This window comes from Pleurodeles waltl, chromosome 1_2, assembly GCF_031143425.1.
Source record: "Pleurodeles waltl isolate 20211129_DDA chromosome 1_2, aPleWal1.hap1.20221129, whole genome shotgun sequence".
NCBI lineage: Eukaryota > Metazoa > Chordata > Amphibia > Caudata > Salamandridae > Pleurodeles > Pleurodeles waltl.
The window spans coordinates 1,297,729,817-1,297,745,895 of NC_090437.1; the positions used below are offsets into that span (position 1 = coordinate 1,297,729,817).

Here is a 16,079-nt window from a genome sequence, read left to right on the forward strand (position 1 = left end):
ATTTCAGGATTCTAGGGGGCCTTACCCAAGAGACTCCACCTTGGTCACACTAATTTCTGCTACAACTGCTCAGTCTATTCTCTCTTGGAGAGATTTATTTTGCTTGTGGGGTATTACAATAACTCCCTTTAAGGAGTCTGGCTACCCTGTGCTACTATCAGAATCTCAATGTTTGATGGCGTCCATAGCTCTGAAACCATTCTCAATCTTGAAAAGTGCCCTAGGTGGCTCCTCTACTTTTAATGGCATTCTCCACACTGGTTCTGGTTCTAAGGGGTCTTCCAACTGGGATTGGCTGCCATCCACTCTCTTGCACTGCCGCCCCGACTGACCCATAGGGATGGGCGGTTCTGTTCCAACATCTGGACATCTGTCCCTATGTTCATGGAACATTAATGGGATTGCGCATAAGTTTGCCTCGGCAGACCGCTTAACATTTTTTAACAGTCATGATGTAATTGCCCTTCAGGAAACCTGGGCTGAGCACAGCTGTTCACTGGCAGGGTTCTTAGAAATATGGAAACCTGCCCATAGAACGAGCAAGAATGGCAGCGCCAAGGGTGGTTTGCCCATTTACGTGACGGTTAAACTGGATGGGAGTATACTGCCTCTGGTTTGGGAGGATAACTGGACCCAGGGGATTGCCATAAGGAATGGGCCTGCGCAGCAGACCCTCATTATAATTAATGTTTATATTGCCCCTGGAACCAAGGGAAAAAGGGGCAGGTTGTCTTGACTAATGCAGATTGTAGCCAATTTATTTGGGGATTACCCATGTGCTAGTTATCTTATAACCGGTGATTTCAACACGAACCTGTTTCAGGATACAATGGAGGCTCTTGAGGGTCCAGATTCTGGTAACTGCCAGTTAATTCCTGAACAATCAAGGCCCCAGGGTTGTCTGCACTGCCCATTGGGAGAGTACTTAGTAATGCATCTTAACAGTATGGGCTTTCAAGTTTTGAATGGTCGTTTACTTGATGATGCCCCCCTTCCCCCCCACGGTGGACAAGGTCTGATGGTCGATCTCGCTCCTACTTAGATTACACCATCTGTAACATTGAACTGTTTCCCCTCATTGAAAGGTTTCTGAGTTCCCCACGGAGTGAGAGCGTCCATTGTCCACAAATTGTATTTATTAAATCAAGATTCCCTGTTCATGATGTCATGCGGGTCGTGGGTGGTGGCGTTTGTTTTGAATCACTAAAGCGCATAAAATGGAATGCTTCTATTGGCGGCATAGTATTGATTGAATGTATTATTTTCTTTTAATTCTGAGGGATCGGGTTGTGTGTCCCTGATTAATTCATGGGTTAAAATTTCTTGCCTTCTATGGTCAAAGTTCCACCAATCCGCGCGCAATTGTGCTCCACCTAGGCCTTTTGCTGTCTCCAAGGAAACCAAGAATTTAAAGAAAGCACGGAATAGGCTAGCGAGGGCAATTAGGAAAAACCCCGATTCTGAGTGTTTATTCATTGAACATAAACAACTGAGGAAAGATTATAGGAAGGCTGTTTATAACGACTATCAGACCTATCTCAGTCAGTTTTGGGCTAAACTTTTAAGCGCAAGTAAAAATTCAAACTCCAAATTTTGGTCCCTTATTAATAACATAAATAGTAATCAAACGGGCACGGGCGTTGCTGACATTTTAGAAGGAGCGTGGGCGTCTTACTTGACCACCGATTTTTCTGACAGCAAGCATGATTGGGAATTGTTGGATGAGGGCGCCCATAGTCCTACTCCTGCTTCGTTTAAAACGTGTCCCTCATTCACAGGGTCTCCAATCCCTTTGCAGGGAGTAAGGGAGTCCTTCCAATTACGCCTCCCCCATATTATCTCGAGGGCTAAGCAATTTGGAGCCCCCGGTCCTAATGGTCTTCCACAGGCATTATTCAAACAAGACCCTCTCCTTTGGGCCAATCATTTTGCACATTTGTTCGAACATTGCCTCTTAACTTCAACAATACCTGAGTCCTGGTGTGGTGCCATCCTTCATCCCTTATATAAAAAATGGCTCAAGGTCAGATCCTGCCAATTTTAGGATGATAGCCCTGCTGGACAACGAGGCTAAGTTCTTTGCCAGCCTCTTGTTGCAGGATCTTCGTGCCTGGGTTGAATCGAAGGTCTTAATTCCTATAGTTCAAACGGGGTTCTCTGCTGACCCAGGCACTTCAACCAATTTACTAGCACTTTCTATTTTGATTGACAGGGCGATCTCGTCAGGCTTGATACTGAATTGCTGTTTTGTGGACTTCAAGGCAGCATTCGATCGGATCCCCCGGAGTGCCCTTTGGGCCAAATTACAAAGCTGGGGTAACCCCCCAGTACTCTTGGGTGCTATTATAGAACTCCATACTAACACCTGGGTCCGTATTAAGCTTGGTGACGGGTGCTCCCTATCTAGGAGAATTACTACCACCCGTGGTGTGAAACAGGGTTGTGTACTTGCTCCTCTTCTTTTTAACCTGTTTATTGCAGATTTGTCAACATCTCTTGACGCCGTCAACTCTCATCCCCCTAAGATAGGTGGCCTCAGGCTTAGTCCCCTGCTTTATGCCGATGATCTTGCTTTGTTCAGCTGTACTAAGATCGGTCTTCAACGGTTGCTTAACCAACTTGAGACGTACACCTCCGCAAATCAACTAGAAGTTAACCTGTTTAAAACTAAAGTGGTCCCCTTTGGGAGGAAAAAACATTCGGGTTTCAGCTGGTACTATAAGAACCGTAAACCTGTCTCCGACCAGTCCTACAAATATCTGGGGGTACATTTTGACTCCAGGGGTAGTTTTGTTAAACATAAGAAGGAAATTGAACTTAAACCTGTGGCCTTGCAGGTGGCCTTTTCCAAATTAGCTAAAGTTTTAAAGGGGCCGTCCCTTCTTCCCCTAATGGAAGTCATGAGAGCAAAGATCACCCCTTCATTGGCCTATGGTCAAGAAATTCTGTTGGGCAAAGGCTCTTGCCTATTAAATAGGTTGGTTAATAAAATCTATAAGAGAGTCTTTCATGTTCCGCACCTGGCTTCACCCGCGCAGGTACGGTTGGAGTTCGGGCTTCCGGATTTGGTGGCAGTTGACGCGGGTGCTTTCTTGAAGCTGTGTTATAAACTGCGTCAGGCCTCTGACGGCCACCTGGAGGCAGTCCTGTGGCAAGAAATTAGTGAGTTGAAACCAAAGTGCACCTATTCCCAATTTTTGGTTGAATGTAAATGGCGATTGGATGCCGGTGATCTTTGGGAAAGCAATCCCCCCTACTCCTTGTTTAAATCAGAGATTAAAAGGCTTATTCAACTGTATTCTTATCACTCTGACTGTTCCATTCTTGCCCATCGGAAGCATACCTGGGCAGTAGTTGGCTCCTTTAAGCCAGGTATGTCCTCCAGTTTTTTCTCTTGCACATACGGGTTTTGGTTAAAAAAGGCCTTTTTGGCCCTAAGGATGGGTGATTGTTTTTTTAAAAAACATCTGCCCCAATGGCAGCTACTCCTTGGGGACAGTGTGACATGTAGAGGCTTCAGCAATGCGGAGGAAACCATTGACCATGTAGTTTGCCTGTGTCCAGCTTTATTAAAGGAGCGTAGACTCTTGCTCTGGAGCAAATGGAACAAATTGGGAATCCGCTCCTGTCGACAGGCTATTATTCAGTCTCTGGACCCAGGCAATCCAATGTTAAATGTGTTACTGACCAAATTTATCAAAATTGCTCGTTCTAAATGTAATGGCACTGCGAGCAATGAACACGTTTAGTTGGCATTCTTCCATGCTCTTGCCATTTTGCCCGTTATTGGTTAGGATGAGGAGCTCTAACAGTTATGACGATGTTTAGTGAAATTACTACCTTATGCACGATGCACTTTAGGGCTGTGTCCTATGTATATTGCCTTGTGTTTTATGTGGGGCTCCGGGTCGGGTGGTTTGTATTCTATTTTTTTATTCCTTTTTGGGAGAAATGTTTTTTAATATGTCGCATGCGTAATTTATGGTGTGTGTTAGACTTTTCACCCTTGGCGTGGTCTCCCTTAACTTTTTGCCTCTGTTCCCCAGGTTGTTGATGTGTGCTGGACTCTGATTTTGCTGTTTTTGTTACTCTGGGCACTTTACCACTGCTAACCAGTGCTAAAGTGCAAGTGCTCCTGTTTAAATTATATGTAAGTGGTTCATCCATGATTGGCATATTTGAATTACTAGTAAGTCCCTAGTAATGTGCACTAGAGGTGCCAGGGCCTGTAAATCAAATGCTACTAGTGGGCCTGCAGCACTGGTTGTGCCACCCACATAAGTAGCTCTGTAATCATGTCTCAGACCTGCCACTGCAGTGTCTGTGTGTGTATTTTTACACTGTAAAGTCGACTTGGCAAGTGTACCCACTTGCCAGGCCTAAACCTTCCCTTTCCTTACATGTAAGGCACCCCTAAGGTATGCCCTAGGTAGCCCCAAGGGCAGGGTGCAGTGTATGGATAAGGTAGGACATATAGTAATGTGGTTTATATGTCCTGACAGTGAAATACTGCCAATTTCGTTTTCACTGTTGCAAGGTCTGTCTCTCTCTCATAGGATAATATGGGGGCTACCTTTAAATATGATTAAAGTGTAGATTCCCCTAGAGAAGAGATGGACAGGTGGAGTTTGGGATCCCTGAACTCACAATTTAAAAATGCATCTTTTAGTAAAGTTGATTTTGAGATTGTGAGTTTGGAAATGCCACTTTTAGAAAGTGAGCATTTTCTTGCTTAAACCATTCTGTGACTCTGCCTTGTTTGTGGATTCCCTGTCTGGGTCAGTTGACAGTTGGGTTGTTTTTCACCTCACACCAGACAGTGACACAAAGGGAGCTGGGGTGTGATCTGCATTCCTGATTAGCCATCTCTGCTAGGAGGGAGGGGTGGAGTGGTCACTCTCATCTGAAAGGACTGTGCCTGCCTCTGACAATGCTGTCTCCAGCCCCCTGGTGTGTGTCTGATGCCTTGCCTGGGCAAGGCAGGATTTCACAAGAAGGTGTGAGTCCCCTTTGAAGGAAGGTGACTTCAAAGACTAAAATGGGTATAAGAAGGGCACCCAAACTTACAAACTTCAGAAACACTTCTGGAATCAAGGGGAACCTCTGCCTGGAGAAGAGCTGATCGCTGAGGAACAAGTGCTGCCCTGCCTGTGACTGTGCTTTGTGGAGCTTTCCTGCAGTGCTGCTTCTGCCTGAGTAAGAGGGCAAAGACTGGACTTTGTGTGCCTTCCATCTTGAAGAAGAAACCTCCAAGGGCTTGATGTTGAGCTTGCCTCCTGTTGTTGAAGTCTCAGGGATAGCAAAGACTTCTTCCTGCCAGCACCTGGAGTCTCTGGAGAGACCCCTGCTCTGCTCTGTGGTGCCCTTCCAGTTCCTGGGACCCTAAAAGGAGAGGCTGGCAGCCTAAGGACAAAAATACACGCACCGCGCACCGTGCGGAGAAAAGATCGACGCGAATCCGATCGCGGCTGAGAAAACGACGCGACGCCGGCTCCGCAGCTGAGAAACGACGCCGCTGGAAACGCGACCGGAGAATCGACGCCCGGAGCAGGAGAAACGACGCGCAGCATCGCTGACGAAGGCTGAGAGATCGCAACCAGCGCCGCGGGACTTCGGACCGTCGCGTGGCTGGCTTTTTCGACGCGCCTCGCCGAGCCGAGCTGTTTTCGACGCATATACCCGTGCCGGGTTATTTTCGACGCACACCGCCCGTGCGGGGTTATTTTTGCCGCAAACCAGGTACATTTACACGCTAGCAGCGCTAGTGTGTTGTTACAACTACCTAAAGACTCTTTTTATTTTAAACCTTTTAGAAATCATAACTTGACTTGTGTATGTTGGATTTTTGTCGTTTTGGTCTTGTTTTGTCTAGATAAATATTTCCTATTTTTCTAAACTGGTGTTGTGTCATTTTGTAGTGTTTTCATTAAGTTGCTGTGTGTGTTGGTACAAATACTTTACGCCCAGCACTCTGAGGTTAAGCCTACTGCTCTGCCAAGCTACCAAGGGGGTAAGCAGGGGTTAGCTGAGGGTGATTCTCTTTTATCCTAACTAGAGTGAGGGTCCTTGCTTGAACAGGGGGTAACCTGACTGTCAACCAAAGACCCCATTTCTAACATTGGTGACCAGCGGTCGGGATTTGGACTTGTATTTGTGCCTGACATACAGTAATTAAGTGTACACTACTGTTTTGATCTCAGACCACTACGTGACCACATACTACTAGTCTTGTGATTTTTGTTTTTTACTTGGACTGTTTTTCTCTGCATTCAGTTTCTTTTTTTCACTGATCCCGGGATTGACTTTGCTGAAACTTCATTTGAGAACTTGCTTTTCTGTTTTTGGAACTGTGCATATTTTTTTAACCTCTCATCATGTCTCAGTCTGGAGATGCCCTAGCTGAAACCGCTTTTGATTTGGAGAAATTGGAGAGCTACAAGGTGGCTCAGTTGAAGCAGTTTTGTAGGAATGTTGGCTGTCCCATTGAGAGCTCATCCAGGAAGGATGAGCTGCAAAAGGCGCTGAGGGTCTGGGTGACAGCCAAAGCAGCTGAGAGGCACACAGATGAGGAGCCAGAGGGGGAAGAGGAGTTGCAAGTCACTCACACTGATGTAGTGGGTGGGCCTGCTATGTCTCAGGGGAGAATCTCCAGGGCAGGTAGCAGTGTGTCCTCCAAGAGTCTGACACCTGGAGAGTTACAGGACAGACAGGCAGAGAGGGAGTACCAGTTGGAGCTGACAAAGCTCAGTCTAGAGATGGAACAGAGGAAGCTGGCCCTTGAGGAAAGGAAGATAAACATGGCTCATGAGCTCAGTTTAAAAGAGATTGATCAGAGGAGTCAGTCCAGTAGGGATGGTGGCAGCAATTCTACAGTGCAGCCTGAGAGAAGGGTACACATCCCAAAAGACCTTGTGAGGGATTATAAGAGGGAGGATGATATCTACTTGTGGTTCAAGGGTTATGAGTCAGCTCTCCACATGAACCTGGTCCCTGAAGCTCATTGGGGGGCAGCCCTGTGGAAGCATTTTGAGGCAGAGGGGAGGGACACACTGACGGCCTTAGGGGATGCTCAGAGTCTCACCTACCCTGCCATGAAGGAGGCCTTACTTACCAGGTATGGTCTCACCCCTGAGCAGTACAAGGAGAAGTTTAGATCCTACAAGAGAAAGGAATCCCAAACATGGTTGGAATGTGTTGATTCTTGTTGCAGGTCACTGGATGGTTGGGTGAAGGGCAGTAAGGTAAACACGTATGAGGGGCTTTACAATTTAATTGCTTGGGAGCACTTGTACAGTTTGTTTTCCAGAGCTGCGCCAGCACCTCATTGACAGCAAGCTGACTGACCCCAGGAAGCTTGCACAGGAAGCGGACCGCTGGGAGAGCACCAGGGTCCAAAAGAGGTATGGGGGAGACCACGCCAAGGGTGGGCAGGGTCCCTCTCAGAAGAAAGGGGGGGGTAAGGGCAAACAAGATGAGTTCTCTAAAGGGCCCCAAACTGATTCCCAGGGTAAGGATTCCCAACCCCCCAGTGAAAAGAGGCCATGGTTCTCCAAAGGGAAGCCAATGGCAGGTGGTCCCCTACGTAAGTGCTATTCATGTGACCAGGTGGGTCATGTGAGGGGGGACCCCAAATGCCCCAAAAGTACACCGGCACCCACTGGTGCACCGTCCCAGGGTTTGGCCAGTGTAGCGCTTGGGGAGGAGTTGGTTTCAGGTGGGTGGGAACCAGCAGAAATGACCCTTGTCTCACTAGGGGACAGTGAGATGGTCCAGAGAAACCTAGTGCCTGATAACACTAAGAAGTACAGGCAATGGGTGACCATCAATGGACAGAGGGTGGAGGCTCTGAGAGACACAGGAGCCAGTGTGACTACAGTGAGGAGTCACCTGGTGTCTGAAGAGCAGATTGATCCCCGGGTACTTCACCAAGTAGTTGCAGTAGACAACTCTGAGCGCCTCTGCAGAGTGGCGCAGGTTCCCTTTGAATGGGGGGGGGTCTCAGGTTCCTGGAAAGTAGCTGTGAGTCCAACCATGCCTGTTGATTGTTTGCTAGGCAACGACCTGGAGGATTCCCCTTGGAAGGAGGTGGAACACAGGTCTCACTTGGAGATGTTGGGTCTGCCTGGGTGGGTATGCGTATCCACCCGGTCTATGGCAGCCAATCAGGGTAGTCAAGAGCCCCTGGAGCCTGAAACAGTGGCCCAGGGGACCGCCAAGAAGAGGAAAGGCAGGAGGCGCGGGAAACCCGCCCCAGAAGTTCCCACGGTCCGGGAGGAGGCAGAGCCTGAGGGTGATGCCCCGGAGCCTACAGGGGAACAGGTGGCTGAACTGGGGGAGGTCCCTGAGCTGTCGCAGTGGCAGCAGGAAGGGGGACCCACCAGGGAAGTATTCTGCACAGCGCAGAAGGAATGCCCTACTCTTGAGGGACTGCGGCAGCAGGCTGCAGCCCAGGCGGCTGGCGGAGCGCCAGGTACTCACCTGATTTATTGGGAGGATGGCCTCCTGTATAGTGAGCCTAAGGTTCCTGAGCCGGGGTCAGCTCGTATGCTGGTGGTACCCCAGGGCTTCAGGACCTTCCTACTGGGTTTGGCTCATGATGTGCCTTTGGCAGGACATCTAGGGCAGGACAAGACCTATAAGAGGCTTGTCTCCCACTTTTACTGGCCCTTGATGAACAAGCAGTCAGCTGCTTATTGTAGATCTTGTCAGACTTGTCAGGCAAGTGGCAAGAGTGGGGGGAAATGCAAAGCTCCCCTCCAACCTTTACCGGTAGTCAGTACTCCCTTTGAAAGGGTAGGAATTGACATTGTGGGGCCTCTGGATCCCAAGACAGCCCTGGGCAACAGGTTCATCCTGGTCTTGGTGGACCATGCCACACGGTACCCAGAAGCTATTCCTCTAAGGACGGTCACCGCCCCCGTGGTGGGACGTGCCTTGATGGGGGTTTTTACCCGCATGGGGTTCCCCAAGGAGGTAGTATCTGATAGGGGTACAAACTTCATATCCACTTATATGAAGTCTCTGTGGAAGGTGTGTGGGGTAACCTACAAGTTCACCACCCCTTACCACCCCCAAAGTAATGGTCTGGTTGAGAGATTCAACCGCACCTTGAAAGGCATGATTCAGGGCCTGTCAGAGCCCTTGAGGCGTAAGTGGGACGTCCTCTTGCCATGCCTTCTGTTCGCTTACAGGGAGGTGCCTCAAAAGGGACTTGGCTTTAGCCCCTTTGAGCTCATCTATGGCCACCCTGTGAGGGGACCGCTCAGTCTGGTGAAGGAGGCTTTGGAGAAAGCTCCTAGTAAACCACCCCAGGATGTATTTAGCTACATGCTGGCACTAAGAAACCAGACTGCCCGCTTCAGGCGTCTCGCTCAGGAGAACCTGGAAGCAAGCCAGGAGGACATGAAACGGTGGTACGACCAGAATGCCACTCTGGTTGAGTTTCAGCCTGGACAGAAAGTGTGGGTCATGGCACCAGTAGAGCCTAGGGCTCTCCAAGATAAGTGGACTGGGCCTTTTGAGGTGGTGGAAAGAAAGAGCGAGGTCACCTATCTGGTAGACTTGCAATCCCCCAGGAACCCCTTGAGGGTCCTACATGTCAACCGCCTCAAACCCCACTTTGAGCGAACTGAGCTATCCATGCTCCTAGCGACAGATGACGGGGTGGAGGAAGAGAGTGAGCCTCTTCCTGACCTCCTGTCTGCAGGAGAGAAAGATGGGTCTGTGGAGGGAGTGATCCTCTCCCCCTCCCTGACTGAGGAACAGCAGAGGGACTGTCGCCACGTGCTGGGACAGTTCGCCTCACTGTTTTCCCTGATCCCAGGAGTCACACACCTGTGCACACATGATGTGGACACTGGGGACAGTACACCTGTTAAACATAAGGTTTACAGGGTGACTGACAGGGTGAGGGCTTGCATTAAGGAGGAAGTCTCCAAAATGTTAGCCCTAAGGGTTATTGAGCACTCCAGCAGTCCTTGGGCCAGCCCAGTGGTCTTGGTCCCAAAGGCTACTGCTCCTGGTGCCACTCCAGAACTTAGGTTCTGTGTGGACTACCGGGGTCTCAATGCGGTCAGCAAGACTGACGCACACCCCATCCCCCGAGCTGATGAGCTCATTGATCGGTTAGGAGCTGCCAAGTACCTCAGTACGTTTGATTTAACATCGGGGTACTGGCAGATTGCCTTAACTGAAGGGGCAAAGGAGAGGTCAGCATTCTCTACCCCCGATGGGCACTTCCACTTCAATGTGATGCCCTTTGGGATGAAGAATGCCCCTGCCACCTTTCAGAGGTTGGTCAACCAGGTGTTGGCAGGACTGGATGAGTTCAGTGCCGCCTACCTGGATGACATTGCTGTGTTTAGTTCCACATGGGAGGAACACCTGCAACACCTCTGGAGAGTGTTAGAGGCCCTGCAGAAGGCAGGCCTCACTATTAAGGCGAGCAAGTGCCAAATAGGGCAGGGTTCTGTTGTGTACTTAGGACACCAGGTGGGGAGTGGCCAGGTGGCACCCCTACAGCCTAAGATTGACACGATTCTGGCTTGGGAGCCTCCCAAGACCCAGACTGAAGTGAGAGCCTTTTTAGGTCTCACAGGATACTATCGGAGGTTCGTTAAGGGATATGGTACCATTGTTACCCCCTTAACTGAGTTGACTTCTAAGAAGCAACCCAAGAAAGTGATCTGGACAGAGGCTTGCCAGAACGCTTTTGATGCCCTGAAGGCTGCCATGTGCACAGCACCGGTGCTGAAGGCACCTGACTACTCCACGGAGTTTGTTGTACAGACAGACGCCTCAGAGCATGGTATTGGAGCAGTACTCTCACAGCTGAATGAAGAGGGCCTAGATCAACCCGTAGCCTTCATTAGCAGGAGGTTACTACCCAGGGAACGTAGGTGGAGTGCCATAGAACATGAAGCGTTTGCTGTGGTCTGGGCACTGAAGAAGCTAAGACCCTACTTGTTTGGGACTCACTTCCGAGTTCAGACCGACCACAGACCCCTCAGATGGTTAATGCAGATGAGGGGTGAGAACCCAAAACTGTTGAGGTGGTCCATTTCCCTACAGGGGATGGACTTTACGGTGGAACATCGACCCGGTACAGAACACGCCAATGCTGATGGTCTGTCCAGGTTCTTCCGCCTTAGTGATGAGAACTCCCATGAGGTTGGGTAGTTGCTCCCCACTTTTAGCTGGGGGGGACACGTGTTAGACTTTTCACCCTTGGCGTGGTCTCCCTTAACTTTTTGCCTCTGTTCCCCAGGTTGTTGATGTGTGCTGGACTCTGATTTTGCTGTTTTTGTTACTCTGGGCACTTTACCACTGCTAACCAGTGCTAAAGTGCAAGTGCTCCTGTTTAAATTATATGTAAGTGGTTCATCCATGATTGGCATATTTGAATTACTAGTAAGTCCCTAGTAATGTGCACTAGAGGTGCCAGGGCCTGTAAATCAAATGCTACTAGTGGGCCTGCAGCACTGGTTGTGCCACCCACATAAGTAGCTCTGTAATCATGTCTCAGACCTGCCACTGCAGTGTCTGTGTGTGTATTTTTACACTGTAAAGTCGACTTGGCAAGTGTACCCACTTGCCAGGCCTAAACCTTCCCTTTCCTTACATGTAAGGCACCCCTAAGGTATGCCCTAGGTAGCCCCAAGGGCAGGGTGCAGTGTATGGATAAGGTAGGACATATAGTAATGTGGTTTATATGTCCTGACAGTGAAATACTGCCAATTTCGTTTTCACTGTTGCAAGGTCTGTCTCTCTCTCATAGGATAATATGGGGGCTACCTTTAAATATGATTAAAGTGTAGATTGCCCTAGAGAAGAGATGGACAGGTGGAGTTTGGGATCCCTGAACTCACAATTTAAAAATGCATCTTTTAGTAAAGTTGATTTTGAGATTGTGAGTTTGGAAATGCCACTTTTAGAAAGTGAGCATTTTCTTGCTTAAACCATTCTGTGACTCTGCCTTGTTTGTGGATTCCCTGTCTGGGTCAGTTGACAGTTGGGTTGTTTTTCACCTCACACCAGACAGTGACACAAAGGGAGCTGGGGTGTGATCTGCATTCCTGATTAGCCATCTCTGCTAGGAGGGAGGGGTGGAGTGGTCACTCTCATCTGAAAGGACTGTGCCTGCCTCTGACAATGCTGTCTCCAGCCCCCTGGTGTGTGTCTGATGCCTTGCCTGGGCAAGGCAGGATTTCACAAGAAGGTGTGAGTCCCTTTGAAGGAAGGTGACTTCAAAGACTAAAATGGGTATAAGAAGGGCACCCAAACTTACAAACTTCAGAAACACTTCTGGAATCAAGGGGAACCTCTGCCTGGAGAAGAGCTGATCGCTGAGGAACAAGTGCTGCCCTGCCTGTGACTGTGCTTTGTGGAGCTTTCCTGCAGTGCTGCTTCTGCCTGAGTAAGAGGGCAAAGACTGGACTTTGTGTGCCTTCCATCTTGAAGAAGAAACCTCCAAGGGCTTGATGTAGAGCTTGCCTCCTGTTGTTGAAGTCTCAGGGATAGCAAAGACTTCTTCCTGCCAGCACCTGGAGTCTCTGGAGAGACCCCTGCTCTGCTCTGTGGTGCCCTTCCAGTTCCTGGGACCCTAAAAGGAGAGGCTGGCAGCCTAAGGACAAAAATACACGCACCGCGCACCGTGCGGAGAAAAGATCGACGCGAATCCGATCGCGGCTGAGAAAACGACGCGACGCCGGCTCCGCAGCTGAGAAACGACGCCGCTGGAAACGCGACCGGAGAATCGACGCCCGGAGCAGGAGAAACGACGCGCAGCATCGCTGACGAAGGCTGAGAGATCGCAACCAGCGCCGCGGGACTTCGGACCGTCGCGTGGCTGGCTTTTTCGACGCGCCTCGCCGAGCCGAGCTGTTTTCGACGCATATACCCGTGCCGGGTTATTTTCGACGCACACCGCCCGTGCGGGGTTATTTTTGCCGCAAACCAGGTACATTTACACGCTAGCAGCGCTAGTGTGTTGTTACAACTACCTAAAGACTCTTTTTATTTTAAACCTTTTAGAAATCATAACTTGACTTGTGTATGTTGGATTTTTGTCGTTTTGGTCTTGTTTTGTCTAGATAAATATTTCCTATTTTTCTAAACTGGTGTTGTGTCATTTTGTAGTGTTTTCATTAAGTTGCTGTGTGTGTTGGTACAAATACTTTACGCCCAGCACTCTGAGGTTAAGCCTACTGCTCTGCCAAGCTACCAAGGGGGTAAGCAGGGGTTAGCTGAGGGTGATTCTCTTTTATCCTAACTAGAGTGAGGGTCCTTGCTTGAACAGGGGGTAACCTGACTGTCAACCAAAGACCCCATTTCTAACAGTGTGCTTTTAGTTTGAACTCAGTCTCTGAGGGTAGTTTACTATATTTGATAGTTTGTTGCCTTGCTTATGTGTATTGGATTTTATTATCTGTACAATAAACTACTACTGCCACTACTATAATGTCAATATTAATTCTGTGTAACTTTCGGTGTTGATATCTGGCATTTCCAGATGGTTACCAATGGTTGCAACAAAATGCTTTTCCCAATCACTTTCTGCAATAATTGTATAAAGTGACCCCGAGTCAGCTGCTGGCTGCAAAGAGTCGTTTAACCAGCAAAACCCAACATAAAGGTTTATTGTCGCCTTCACTCAGCATTTTTAACACTACTTTCTTTCTATATTCATTATTTTCACTCAGTCCATCAGTATTCTCATCAGATGAGAAATCATAATCACTTTCCCTCACACACGCAACATTACTACTTTTCTTCTTTCTTTCTTTTTGTACATTCTGGCAAAATGATGAACCAAGTTACATTCCAGACATTTGGCAGATTTCGCAGGGCATTTGTCAAGCTTTGCTGAGGGTGAACTGCTACCACACGGTAGCAGGTAAAGTTTGTATTCCTTGCTTGTTCAATATTGTCACTTTTGAGTTTATCTTTCTCTTGGCTATTGTATCTCCCTGTAGTCTGCATACTTTTGGGTTTAATATCAGAGGTTGTATTCACTGGTTCTTTCTTCTTCTCCTGAGATAGGGTCGCCTTGGCACACTGTTCAGAAAGTTCAGCCTTCTTTATTATTGCCACAGTATCCTTGAGACTAGCTTATCCTTCCACCCACAACCTTTCCAGTATACCTTTGTTCATACATGACTATTTGGTCATGTACCAACTCATCATGCCCCAATGACGTGTTTGCCAGTGTCGTCAAGGCAGAAACTTAATCTTCAGTAGTCTCATGCATTTCCTGTTTTCTCTGGAAAAAGCATCTCATATCAGCAATTCACACTGTGTGTGAAAAGTGCTTATCAAAATCCAATAAAGTAGTTTTGACAGCAAGCATTCTTTGGCGTTTTTGTAGCTGGTTGTAAATTCGTAAACCTTCAGAGCCCAGACAGTATATCAAAATTCTTGTTTTCCTTTCAAAAGATAAAACCACACTACAATTCTGCAAGTTAGCTATATAATTGAGGAAATATTCTTTCCATTCTGCCCACTGGATAGCAGGTTCCCCTGGGATTGGCAAAAACTCTCTGGGAGAACTGAGATGTAAGGCAGAATTGCCAGTTGTCAAAGTAACCTCACTTGCAAAACATAATGCCAAACTACACCTTTAAATAGTAAAGTTACCTTCCAAAATTCTTGTTCACATGAAGAAAAAAAAAACTATTTCCTAGGAATCCGCTTGCTCTCTTCGTGCACTCAGTTTTTTCCGGAAATCTGCTTGTTCTCTCACACCAGGCACTCAGTGGAAACAGACTGAAAGTGTGATCGCATTGAAACAAAATAGCCGCACATAGAAGTAGAGAGGATTTCCTGCATCTAGTTTAACAGATAATGGTGTACAGTTTACATATGAGGAAGTGAATGATTTTATTACATTTTCAGGTATTGAGCAGAAACTCGCAGCACTATATCATCCTGTAGGAATGGTGTCATGGAAAGAGCGAAAAGAATGATTGAATGTATTTTACAAATGGCTAATCAAGTAAAAAAAAGATTGGGATGTGGAATTGGAAGAAAATGTTATGGACTTATTTGGATGACACCACATGATTCTGTGGGTGAGAGCCCTTTTGGGTTGATGGAAGATGATTACCTCATTCCAAAGTGAATCCTGGTTGGCTGTCAAGAGGGAAGAAGGTAGTCTGGGATGCAGAAGAAGTGAGGAAATGCATTTTATCATCTCAAGCGAAGAACAAGATATATTTTGATTCTAAAAATGGAGTACGTGAGGTGAATTTGAAAATGGGCCAATGGATCTGAGTCAGATCTGTTAAAAAGGTTGCTAAAGGATGAAGTAAATTTTGCAATCCTAAAAAGATTGTGAAAGTCATGCACAATACTGTTGAGTTGGATAATGGCTGTATTTGTCACATGAGTCATATAGCACTGGTAAGAAATGGCAATGATAAAGTTGAGGACACAAAAAGCAGGAATGGGAATGATTCTGCAAACAAGTGTTTGTGGTTGAGTGTCTCACTTGAGGTGATATGAGAGGAGAGCATTATGGAAAATGAAAGTTGAAATTATTGTGAGAAATGGAAGTGTTTCTTTGGGAGAAGACGGGAGTTATAGAAGTCAAAGTTGTGTTGTACCTGAGAGTGTTGACAATTGTGCATTTAGAGGCGGTGATAAAAGCAATGTGAACAGAGGCACCTTCAGGAGAAGCATCAAGAAACCTACGAATCTGTAAGATCATGATTGTAGTACTTCAATTGCTCAAACTTTAATTTTTAAACATTATCATATTGTTTTAGTTTTTTGTTTTGAGTAAGGCGAGGGGATGTGTAGTTTTGGGTTTATGTTGTCTTTGGGTTTATGTTGTCATTGCAGAATGTAGAGGGTGGGATGGGAATTTAGAGTGTAGAATGTTAGGTATGTTCTTGTATTTAAGGTATGTGGTTGGAATGTTTGTGGATTTGGAGAACTGAGATAGGAATTGTATGATTATTCATTTACGTATGTCCTGTGATGTTGTTCCCAAATAAGGGACTTGAACTTACTTGGTGGTTTGTCATCACTACATGGGGGCTAAGCTGTGGCATAAGTGGTCTTTCTGGTGAGCAAATTTC

At 47.4% G+C, this 16,079-nt stretch overlaps 1 protein-coding gene across 2 annotated transcripts in view; it reads left to right on the top strand.

Moving 5' to 3' along the window:
* NAGK (N-acetylglucosamine kinase) overlaps window positions 1-16,079 on the top strand; it is a 173,130-nt gene that overhangs the window by 150,940 nt on the left and 6,111 nt on the right. The window lies entirely within an intron of this gene.